Source organism: Saccopteryx bilineata, chromosome 5, assembly GCF_036850765.1.
Source record: "Saccopteryx bilineata isolate mSacBil1 chromosome 5, mSacBil1_pri_phased_curated, whole genome shotgun sequence".
NCBI lineage: Eukaryota > Metazoa > Chordata > Mammalia > Chiroptera > Emballonuridae > Saccopteryx > Saccopteryx bilineata.
The window spans coordinates 27,528,932-27,540,652 of record NC_089494.1 but is presented as its reverse complement, the minus strand read 5'-3'; the positions used below and the strand labels follow the sequence as shown (position 1 = coordinate 27,540,652).

General features: G+C 40.9%; 1 protein-coding gene across 2 annotated transcripts in view; it reads right to left on the bottom strand.

Annotated features, from left to right (window-relative positions):
- The window catches only part of PLEKHM3 (pleckstrin homology domain containing M3), a 200,162-nt gene that overhangs the window by 52,963 nt on the left and 135,478 nt on the right, over positions 1 to 11,721 (bottom strand). The gene's annotated exons all lie outside the window — the stretch shown is intronic.

Below are 11,721 nucleotides of genomic sequence, written 5' to 3'. Positions count from 1 at the left end.
CAGACCCCAGGACAGACATGTGAATAGATTATGATGAATCTGGAATTAAAAGTCAACACAGAAGGACAGCTGTCAGAGGGAAGGGGGATGAGGGGATGGGATCAGAGAAGGTGAAGGGATTAGTGGAATTATATATACATAGCACAGAGATACAGATAACAGGACAGCAAGTCCCAGAGGGAAGGGGGAGGGAGTTAAGAAGAGGGGGGCAAAAAGGGTGTAAATAGGGGCACGGGGGTGGGGGTGAGGGTGTTATATTCAGTGGGACACTCGAATCCATGTTAACACAATAAATTAAAATTAATAATAAAAAAGAGGTCAATACAGAAAAAATAGATGACTAAAAAGTGGCGTAGAAATGACTGCTTAAATGTTTGGGGGAGGGGAGAAGATGAAGCTATATCCTCACCTTAGACCATGAAGTAAAATAAATCCCAGAAATTTATTATTAAATGTATAAAGCAAACTGTGTAAAAACAGACAATAAAGTGCAACATATCTCTTCTCTGATCTGAGCACAGGGAAAGGCTCCGCAGGCTGTCACGCCACAGGGGGGAAATCACAAGAGGAAAAAGGGAAAGACCTGAACGCATAAAAATTGTGAAATTCTGTCTATCAGAAAACATCATATATAAAATCCAAGGGCAAACAAGAAAACTAGAACAAAATATCACACATAAAGTGTTGATAGCCTAATACAGAAGGAACTCACGTGAACCAACTGAAAAGACAGCCTGCTCCAATGGGCAAAAGACGTGATCAAACAATTTGTTAAAAAGAACAGAAGGAGTAAAACATTTAAAAAAAAGTTTAGCCTCACAAGTAATAAAAAAATAATAAACCATAATGAGAAATCATTTTTTTTTGCTTCTAAAATTACCAAAATTATGCGTTTTTTAAATGATAATAGCTAACGGTCCAGTGATATGAAAGAGAACGTACTTATACTGTTGGTAGGTATAAATATAGTAAATTGCATCCAGAGCTCTTAAAAATTTCAAATCCTTTAACTACAGTAGTTTCTCTTCTGAATTTATCTGTATCAGAAACTAAACTTTGTACAAGGATGTATATTATCATAGTATTTATAACACACAATTGAAACCCCTACATGTCCAACATAAAGGAGAAGGTACTTAAGAATACCCAATGAGATCTTATACAGAAATTCAAAATAGCTAGTGCTTCTGAAGATTTAATATGTTAAAGAAAGCAAGATAAAAATTATACATTGGGAAGAATGAGCCATGTTTTATACGTACAGATGCACAGAAAAGAACTAGCTGATGTGTATCTAAACATTAACTGAGGTGGTGGTCTAGTGGTAATTGCGGCAGCAGCAGCAGCTAACATTAGCCAGGTGTATGGTCTGCGTCAATCTTCTCATAATCATTTTAAGGATCTTATTATCCCCGTTTTCTAGATGGAAACACTGGGCAGTGGAGCTGGAACTCAAACTCGGGTCTACCAAGCACTGGGCTCTGAAACTCTCTGCATACTGCCTGACGATTATTTTCTCTTTAGCAATGTTCTGTACTATCTTTATTCTCTGCAATGAGGATACATTTATAATTTGGAAAAAAATAAAATAAAAACACACTTAAAAAGTGATTTGGGGCCAACAAGCCCCGTGAGAGCCTATAGGGTCCTCTCACTCTTCCCCTTGGCTGTGGGGAGTTCTTCACTTTCCTTTCCCCTTCTCCTGCTCTCTCCAGTGGAAGTCAGGAAGTCGTTCCGCCCGGTGAGGTTGGGGAGACTCCGGTGCATGGCGGCGCCATCCAATCACCAAGGGCTGGTCTGGCCGACTCATTTTCTTTCCTCTGCCTCCCTCTTTTCCTTCCCTCCCACTGACCCTTAGGCTTTCTAGCACCCCTTGGGAATAAGCCTGGTTCAAGGTTCTGTTTTAACAAAACAAAACAGGGCATCTTGGGGTTAACTCTGGGCTGGTCTTTCACAGTTCTATGATTAAATTGCATTTTTCAGTGGTTCTGCCTTTAAACTCAAACCCTTTTAAAGAGAAATTTAAGGAGAGCAAAACATAGGAAACAGTGCCAAATGCCAATAACATATTTTAGTTGTTTGGGGAATGGGCAGCTTTAGAAACCGCAAATTCCCACTTATGCAAGGGCTACTTGAGCTTTTTTCTTTATTGCTTAGTGACAGAAGCCTGGCTTTAGACCATGGCCAGAGTTGTTCTCTCTTGTTTTCTTTCTCTGTCTCTAAAAACAGTTATAAAAGGTCTGAACTACCACAATGCGAGTTGGCTAATCAAATAACAAAAATCATTTTCCACTGATGATGAGTTCAGGCTAAAAAGCAGATCTTAGTCTATGTCCTGGTACCTGTTATACCTGCTCAACAAGCTCAGTTATGCTGAACCGCACACTCTAAATCTGGGAGGCTCCACACATGTGACCTCACCACTGGTTGGCAAGGCTTTGGTACCATGTGCTCAGCTAGGTGTTCTGTGTCCTTTCTCTCAAAGAAAGTCACTGAGAGGGGAAGATAAGATGTGAGTATTGTTTTGTGAGTAGGCTTTCCAAAACCATGGCTGACACAATAGAAACTGGAAAGAATCCCAGAGAGCTCTTTTCTGTAGCCTTAGATGTTTTCTATCGGGGATTATAAACCTGAACATCAGAGTCCAGGGATGAAGCTCTTCTCAGCTGTCCTCCATCAGAGCCAGATTCAGGTCTGGCCCAAGCAGTCCCAGGTCATGAACTAATAAACTGTACTGCTTTTCACCAAATTAATTGATGAGCTCAGGTTTTCACAGCCACTCCTGAAATTATTGACAAGTGAACTAGTCTCACTTAAGGATAAGTAGATAGCAATGAAAATTAAAAAACAAAAACAAACCTTATTTATACATTGAGTACTAGCATTTTGGTGGTAAGCCTGGGTAAGGAATATAGAATAACTATAGGCCAGGGAAATTACCCTGGAGTGAAGCAGCTGATAGTAGTCAGAGCAATCAACTAACATGGGTGGAAAAGATTAATTTTATTATATAAATGTTAAAGTTAACTTATGTGGTAAAAATTACAAATAAAACCATTGAGAAAATAAGAACTATAAAAAACCTGGAAAAAGATGCAAATATCCTCAACAAAATACTAGCAAACGGAATCCAGAAACCTATACAAAGAATTGTACACTATGACCAATTTGGATTTACCCCAGGAATGCAAGGTTGGTTTAACATCCGAAAATCAAACAGCATAAAGTCCCACATTAATAGAATAAAGTACAGAAAACACATGATCATCTCAATAGATGCAGGGAAAGCATTTGACAAAATCCAACACTCTGTGATATAAATACTCAATAAACTAGGAAAAGAAGGTAACTTCCTAAATATGATATGGGATATCTATGAAAAACTCAGTTAACATACTTAAAGGTGAAAGACTAAATGTTTTCCCCATTAGTGTCTACAACAGAGTAGACATCTGCTGTTCTCACCACATGTATTCAACATTGTACTGGAAGTTCTATCCAGCCAGGGAAATCATGCAAAAGAGAGAGAGAAAGAGAAAGAGAGAGAAACTTCAGACTGAAAAGAAAAATAAAACCATCTCTGGTCTCAGATGACAAGATCTGGTATATAGAAAAGATGGAAACATTTTGCTCACATGAAAGTCAGAAAAACTTTTAAATATATCTTTGAACAAGACTTTGTAACTACATCCTTGTATGTTGCTTGAAAGTCTGACTAACACTATCCAGTTCAGAGTTATGAAAACACTTATTAGGAATCCCATTCCAAATAAGCTAAAAAGGTAGTGTTATTGAAAAAGAATGCAATCAATTCCTCACTTTCAACAAAAAGAGGTATATATGTATTTTTATTAATAGATAATTAGTTGCCCTTCCCCTATCTACCAAATATATTACACACTATTTGAGTACATATTGAAAATATGGTTTATTTTTGGCATGCGTGGAGATAGAGAGACAGGAAGGGAAAGAGATGAGAAACATCAACTTGTAGTTGTGGCACTTTAGTTGTTCATTGATTGCTTTCTCGTATGTGCCTTGATGGGGGGAAGGGGCCCTAGGCAAACCAGTGATGCCTTGCTTAAGCCAGTGACCTTGGGCTTCAAGTCAGTGACCTTTGGACTAAAGCCAGCAAAAAAGGGGTCATATCTATCAACTCACACTCGAGCCAGGGACCCTATGCTTAAGCTGGTGAGCCAGCACTCCCATGCTCAAGCTGGCAACCTTGGGGTTTGAACCTGGGTCCTCAGTGTCCCAGGTCGATGCTCTATCCACTCCGCTACCACCTACTTATGTCATATTGAAAATATGTTTAAAGAGTATCAGGGAGCAGAATGCCAAACAATTAGCTTGCCTAGGCTCCACGTATTTCATCTGGCCCTGCCTCCTGCAAGTACTCTGGGTCATGGCTACTCCCAAGAAAACAAAGATGACAGACTGATAGGTCTGTTCCAGGTCCCCCTTTACTGAATCATGGAAGACTCCACATGGACATGGGACTTACAGTCAGACTAGAAACAAGTCATTGCCACCTGCTATTGAAACTGAGGCCACGGGGTAGATGAGGATGTGAACTTTTAAGGCACAAAGGAAAGCCATATAAGAGACAAGGCTACTCCAATGTCTCAGAGTTGGTAAAATAAAAGCTCCACACAAGCCTGTAATATCCTCCGAGCCTCCAGAGTGACCCAGGTGCTCGGAAATGTCTTAGTCTGAGAGCTCTCTAACTTGTTTCTGCTTCCTTCCGTAGAGCGGTGATTATGGCAATAGTCTTGTTGCTTTGGGCTTGCTGGCCTTGAACTTGCCAGATCCTCTATAGCTAACTTAGACACAGCCTGACAAACCACCTGAAAACTAGCTGGAGTCTTTGCACTTTGCTTCTTGTCTGTGCTTTGGCCCCACAGTTAACCCTTCCAACTCTGGTCTCCTGGAGATTGGGACTCCGGGCCTCCTGCTCTCCCTTTCATAAATCTTCCTGCCTCTCCAAAGGGCCTTTTTGTCAGACCAACTCTGAAATCTTATGTAAAATAATGCTGGTCAAAGCAATAAAGAGAAATGACCTTTGACAATTTTCTTAAATATGTCGAAGGTTTTTTAGTTTCTCTCTTCTGCAGAATCCCAAGAACAACAGCAGCAACATTAAAGAAAAAAAAAAAACCCCAAAAAGGTGACTAAGTATTTCTAAACTGTGCTCTGAACTTTCCATGTGGGAACTGAAAATGAAGTAAAGATATCTTAGCAAGTGTAAGTAGGTATTCCGATGGGTTGGCTGCAATAAGTATTTATTTCAGAGATACCTTGTCTTTCAAAAATTATTTCATTAATAATTAGCATTGCAGTCCTGATAGGAAAACGATTAACTTAGAGAATAGACTAAGAGAATTTCGCAAGCAGGAACTCTTTTAATAATTTCTCTGAAGAAAATGCTTGAATGCACTTTAGAAAGAAAGATTGGCTTGAGTCCACATCAGCCTCCTGAAGTACTCAAGACAGCTAGGCAACCAAGAGGCCCTTCCTGGGACGGCAGAGTGACTGCAACGGCACCCAGATTTCATGTTTTCTGGGTCAGTGCAACTTTTTGAAAGTTTACAATTTTTAACCTTGCCAAATAAGGATGCTAAAAACAAAATCTATCATCTATCACCATCATTTCACCAGAAAGAAAGGAGATTTTAACATAAAAAATAGAAACAATATGATTTCAGAAAATTAAAAAAAAAACAAATTATATGTGATATTATTGAAAATTCACCACATTATACGATTTATCTCCCTTCTGTAGGACCTGGGAAAACTCTATCCCAGATGAGCCCTCAACCTGTAGAGGGAAATTGGGAATGTTTGTGATAAGAGAACAAGGGAACTTATTGTTCACCAAAACCATTGCTGAAAAGTGAATTTCAAAACAGAAGAATGAGGACAGTGTTTCCCAAACTTCAGTCATGTGAAAACACCTTCACAAACATCATAGCTGCAGTCCTCCTGTGTTGTTATTTACTTAATTTCAATTGCATTTGCTTGCTTAAATAAGTTTATTTAAAGATGAAAGTCTTATATGAAAACTGTAAGGGAAAACAGTTTCTCTTGCCATAATATCAAGATAACACAACTGCTAGATGGCCCCGAGCCTACAGCCAACTCTCCATTGAAAAGACAGTTTAGCAGATGTTAGGGGTTCAAGTTATACTAGTACCGGCATGAAACTTTGTTTAATTTAACCTGGAGGACAGAAAGAGGATCGGAGGAAATGACTTTCTTATTATGTAATTTAATGTCATTTAATGCCATGAGCATATACAGCCTAAAAGCATCTCTTGTAGAAACTAATGTCATTGAGGTAGCCGTTACAGAATCAGAGGTGTCCTCGAATGGTAAGAAAGAGCACTGGCTAACTCAGGCTTCCTGAGACCAAATTCTCAGACTTCCCCACTTACCAGCTGGTGACTGTCAGCAAGTTATTTACCTGCTCTGCCTAAGGTTTTCATCTATGGCAGGGGTCCCCAAACTTTTTACACAGGGGGCCAGTTCACTGTCCCTCAGACCGTTGGAGGGCCGGACTATAAAAAAAACTATGAAAAATTCCTATGCACACTGCACATATCTTATTTTAAAGTAAAAGAACAAAACAGGAACAAATACAATATTTAAAATAAAGAACAAGTAAATTTAAATCAACAAACTGACCAATATTTCAATGGGAACTATGCTCCTCTCATTGACCACCAATGAAAGAGGTACCCTTTCAGAAGTGCAGCGGGGGCCGGATAAATGGCCTCAGGGGGCCGCATGTGGCCCGCGGGCCGTAGTTTGGGGACCCTTGACCTATGGAATGGGGACAACAGTAATACTCATTTCACAGGTTGGTCCTGAGGATCAAATGAATAGATACACGTGAAGCTCTTAGAACTGTAAGCCACACATTAAGAGTTCAAAAATGTAACTTACACTTACTATCTCATACTTTGAGGAACAACCAAAGTTCTAGGCTTATGGTATTACAGTCACACATTTCTGGAAAGAACATATAGCTTGAGATAAGAATGACAATTCTTTTGGTAACTTGAATTAAAATGAGTAACATGGTCAATGTGCACCTAAGTCAATTTATTGTGCATTTGGTTTAAGTTTCCTTTTCTTGGTCAAGAGTGAGTCTGAACGACATGTTTTGTTTTTAAGGCACAGTCAACAATGTGTTTGACACAAAAGGTCACACCTGTAGAGAATGGCTCTCAGAAAGTCACTCTTTAGGTAAACAAGGCCATCCAAATACATTGTTTTTAATTATGAAATCAACGTTCCCTCTATTTAGAGTGAACAATAGAACTAATGTCGGGTTTAACCTCTGAGTGGCTACACGTGTTATGGTTTAACTCAGATTATGAAATACAGTAAGGGAGGACTTACCACTAAATCATCAAATAAATAAGCTAACATCAAAAAGCAGTCGTTCTAGGGGGCTCCTGAGATGGATTAGTTGGTCTTGAACAAGAAAGACACATATTAACATATTCTAAGCTGCTGCCTTTCATGTGTCTCATCCCTTTTGTCCCTGGAACTATATTTAGAACAGAGAGAACCACAGTGCTGCCAGGGCAGGCAAGTAGAAAGAGAGGGTATTAATTTAGTAGGTCTTGGTCAAGGTTAGGGCAAGAGATAGTGGACAAGTACATATTTATTTTATTAAAATACAAGATAAGGTCGGAGTGGAGACTTACAGCGACCTCTAGATCCTACATCGAGTCTACCTTGACGGTGGCCTGGACTGTAAGAATGTCGGCCTTCTCCAGTCCCTGTCCAGGTCCTGTTGGACAGTCCCTTTCATCTCCACAACATGCTTCTCGGCGACCTCTTTAGCACCTGCCTTTCCTTTCCATTCGAGGCTGGTTGTTTCTACCTCCGGCGTGTCAGGGCGGCTCTTCGTTCTGCTGTCGGGATCCCCCGCGTGGAACTCGCCTCCCTCTCCCCGCAGACCCCTCCCTCCACTGCTGGGCTCCTTCTCCTCTGATTAGGCCAAGTTATCGGCCTCATTTGCTCTGCTCTCTCAGGCGGGTCGCTCAGCTTTTCTATTGAATTCTGCATCAAACATGAACTATTCTTCCTTAAAAATGGTACCCGTCCTTTCCAACTTCTCTTCTTCCTCCCACACTGTCAAGGGCATTAAAAAAAAAGCTCCTTCTCGCCACTCTTATTATGTCTAAGCAACAGAATGTTCCAGATCCTGAAAGTGGAATTAGGTCACATCTTTTAATTTCCCTTTGTACCTTTTTACCCAGGACCTACTTCTTTTAGAAGGTTTAGCTTGAGTACTTTAAGAGACCAGACAGAGCAGAATAAGGTCAGATGCGGTGCAGTAAAAACTCCTAACCCCCTTATCCCTTCTTGTCCTGCATTTGCATCTGGTCTGGTTATCTAATCAAAAAAGAGTGCCCAAGGCTGGTGTTCAAGAAATCTTACTAAGAGCAGTGGCTCTAGGTTTTCGTGAGTTCTGCACCGTACCTATAAATGGCCTCTATGTTCCGGGGTAAATGAACTCTTTTGGATCTGTCTGATTACTTTACAATGATCTGAATGAGTCATTTATGAAGGTATAATAGTGTCCTAGAAATGTCACTTTACCACCAAAATAAGGAGCAAGATCTTATACATTCACGGGGAGCCTGTAGTATGCATGGCACTGTTCCAGGCACTGGGGATATGGCTGAACAACTCAGACAAGGCCCCACTCGCCTGGAGCAAAGATGTCCTGAGAATGTTACAAGGCCGAGAAAAATGATCACAGTCACACTGGTCAAGGAAACCAGGTTAAAACTATCCTATTAAAGAAGAGGGGGCTCAATTCGTTGGTTGATAGGGTACTATGTTCACCAGTGCGCCACCTCCCTGAACTAGGATACACATTTAAGAGTGGGCAGGAGGTTTAAAAAAAAAAATTCTAACCCAACCCAAAAGATAATGGGAATCATCTGTGCTGCTCTCATGTGCAAACCTATAATTTATGGAAAGATGGGAAAGAGAAAGTCCCTGAGGAGGCCTAGCCAAGTTTTGTGGTAAAAAGTCAACTGTACTCCAAGCTCAGACTGGAAGAGATGGGGGTGGAGAGGAGCAAGAAGCCACAGTAAAAATAACACGTCTCGGGGCAGCCAGCTCTCTCTCCCCTCCCCTCCCCAGTTCCAACGCCACTCCTGGGCCAATACCTTCCTCCCTTCCTCCCTTCCTCCCTTCCTCCCTTCCTCCTGCTGCCCCCAGCTCTCCCCATTCACAGGTTATTACTTTTACCCTCTTTGTTTTTCATTCACTATTTAAGAATCTCAAACTAGCTGTAGTCTTCATAATTCCTGTCGCAAGGTAATGCCAGCAGTATTAAATTATAGAGCACCCTGGAAAGCAGGTAGTTAGGATCAAGTGAGAATGTGTGCTTAATGAAGTAAGATGAAGTTACTGGGAATTTAAATCATGGAAGGGAGTTGATTGCCTTAAACACATGACTGTGTGTAATATACATAGGTATGCACTGTTTGTGTACATTTACATCTAAAGTAACTTACTACTAAGAATGCGCTGTAAGACCTGATCATAGGAAGGCCATCGTTCTAAAGCGCAGTGTCCTCAGCGGTATCACCCCAACCAGGCTCTGAATTTTGAGTTTCAGCTCTGTATCATGATGACTACATATTGTCTTGTTGCTTCTTTAATTGGGCTCTCATCACTTAGTTTTATAATATGGCTTTTAAAGGATATGGTTTCTAACAAGTTAACCACTGTTTTTAAAGTATTTTTTTAATTGTCAGTATCAGTCATTGCTGAGCCATTTGAAAAGGCATTTTTATTACACATTTTAATAATTTGCTAACATGCTTCAATAAAACTTCAATATACAGTGTATTCATTTCCTTATTAGTCATGTCAGGTAACTTTTTATCCATGTCAGAGATGGAGAAATCGGGGCCATCTAAATGAGCAAAGATTGGTAGCAGCAGTAGAAACAGAATGTGAAATAAATGTCGCATTGTCTGGGCAGGGAATCCCCTTCCTAACATATCTGAGTTTCTAATGTCAGTTATGGAGTTCTCGCTATTCACAGTTAGCTTTAACTGCTAGTCATCAGAAAATATATATATAAAGAAAGAAAGCACCTGTGGACATAGGTCATAGGGTGCATGGTACAGCACCCTATTTATGTCATAAATCAGCTGCACCTTGTTAACAGGACAGTGAGGGACTTTCAGCAACAAGGCTCACAGAGCATTCACTATCTGCCAGGATTCTTCTAAGCACTTTGCATATCTGTAACCCAGCCTCACAATCTTGTGGAGTATATGCTTTATCCCCATTTCACAGATAAGGAAACTGAGGCATAACAAGTTTAAGTGACTTGCTCAAGACCATAAGGATGCAGCTACCATGCAAACCTGGCTGTCTGGCTCTAGACTCAATGCCCTCAACATCACGCACGTGAACCTGCCTCACCGAGGGCATGCTTTAGTTCAACAACAGACTGGGGTTTACTGGAAAGGCAGGTGTTTGAACTCAGGACCAAACGGTCCTAAAGAAACAGAAGAGATAAATGTTCGCGAGGTCTTCAGTTCACAGATGCTCTCTTATGCAATAACAGAGCGTGAACTGACAGCCTCTTTGGAGTTCCTTCTCGTCCTTGTCTTCCTCTTCCTGGAACTGACACGCCACAGACCTCCCACTTCCTCTGGCCCAGGCTTGTTCTCAGTAGTGGGGGCCACGATGAATATGATAAAGACTTGCATTCAAGATTGACTGTTTCCCTGATGGATTATTTTAAAGGGCTCTTGGGAGCTGGACTAAGTAATACGGGTGACATTTTATTTTGGGAATGCATAACACAATCTTGGCAAGAACCATAAAATCATCCCTTCTGCCCCCAGCCTGGGAATGGAGGACAACCCAGTAGGAGGGCGTTTTCAGCACCATGCCCACCTAGAATGTGTGTCTTATCTTAGACATAGTTTGAATTCACTGTGTCACAGTGTGTAATACCCAGCACTTAAGAAATACTTGAAAAGTCTGCAAAACGTAGTCCCTAAGTCAAGGAATGCCGGTAATTTCCTGAGGTGCTTATAAACATTGTTTAAGGTGACAGAATTTTTTTAATGGTAAATATGCATAAATGCGCCATTTTTAGGTGTATATCATCATCCCTTTTGGTTACAATTCATTGATTACTTTTCTACCTGTGGCTTCTTCTCTACTTCTAACCACTTCATGGGTAATAACACTGTAATTCAGACAATAAGCTGGTTTTCCCAACTAGCACAATGGCCATGTTAGTCTCTCAGGGAGACCAGCCTCTCTCCCAGATTGGGACGCCTTCAATCCTTGTGGCGCCCCTTCCCTCCCCACCCTTGATAAATTCAGAAGCTACTCAGAGGTCTAAAGTTTCTCTGCTTCCCTCATCCTAAGCAGCTGAATCAACTTCTCTCTCTACCCCTTTCATTATCCCATTCCATCCACCCCATTGCCATCAGTGGGGTGGAGACTCATAGCTTATAAGTGTGCTGAAGAAAACCCCAGAAGCAAGAAACTAGAATAACTTGCTCCTGCTAACAAAACAAACCAGAAAACACAGTAGGGGCCAAGACCTCACAGTAGCTGAGTTCCAAATCCTTCCTTATCCCAAGGAGACAGACTGCCTGCCTCTCTATTCTGAGCTCAGGCAATGTGGCTTAAGCAAACTCATAGAAGGAATTCAAG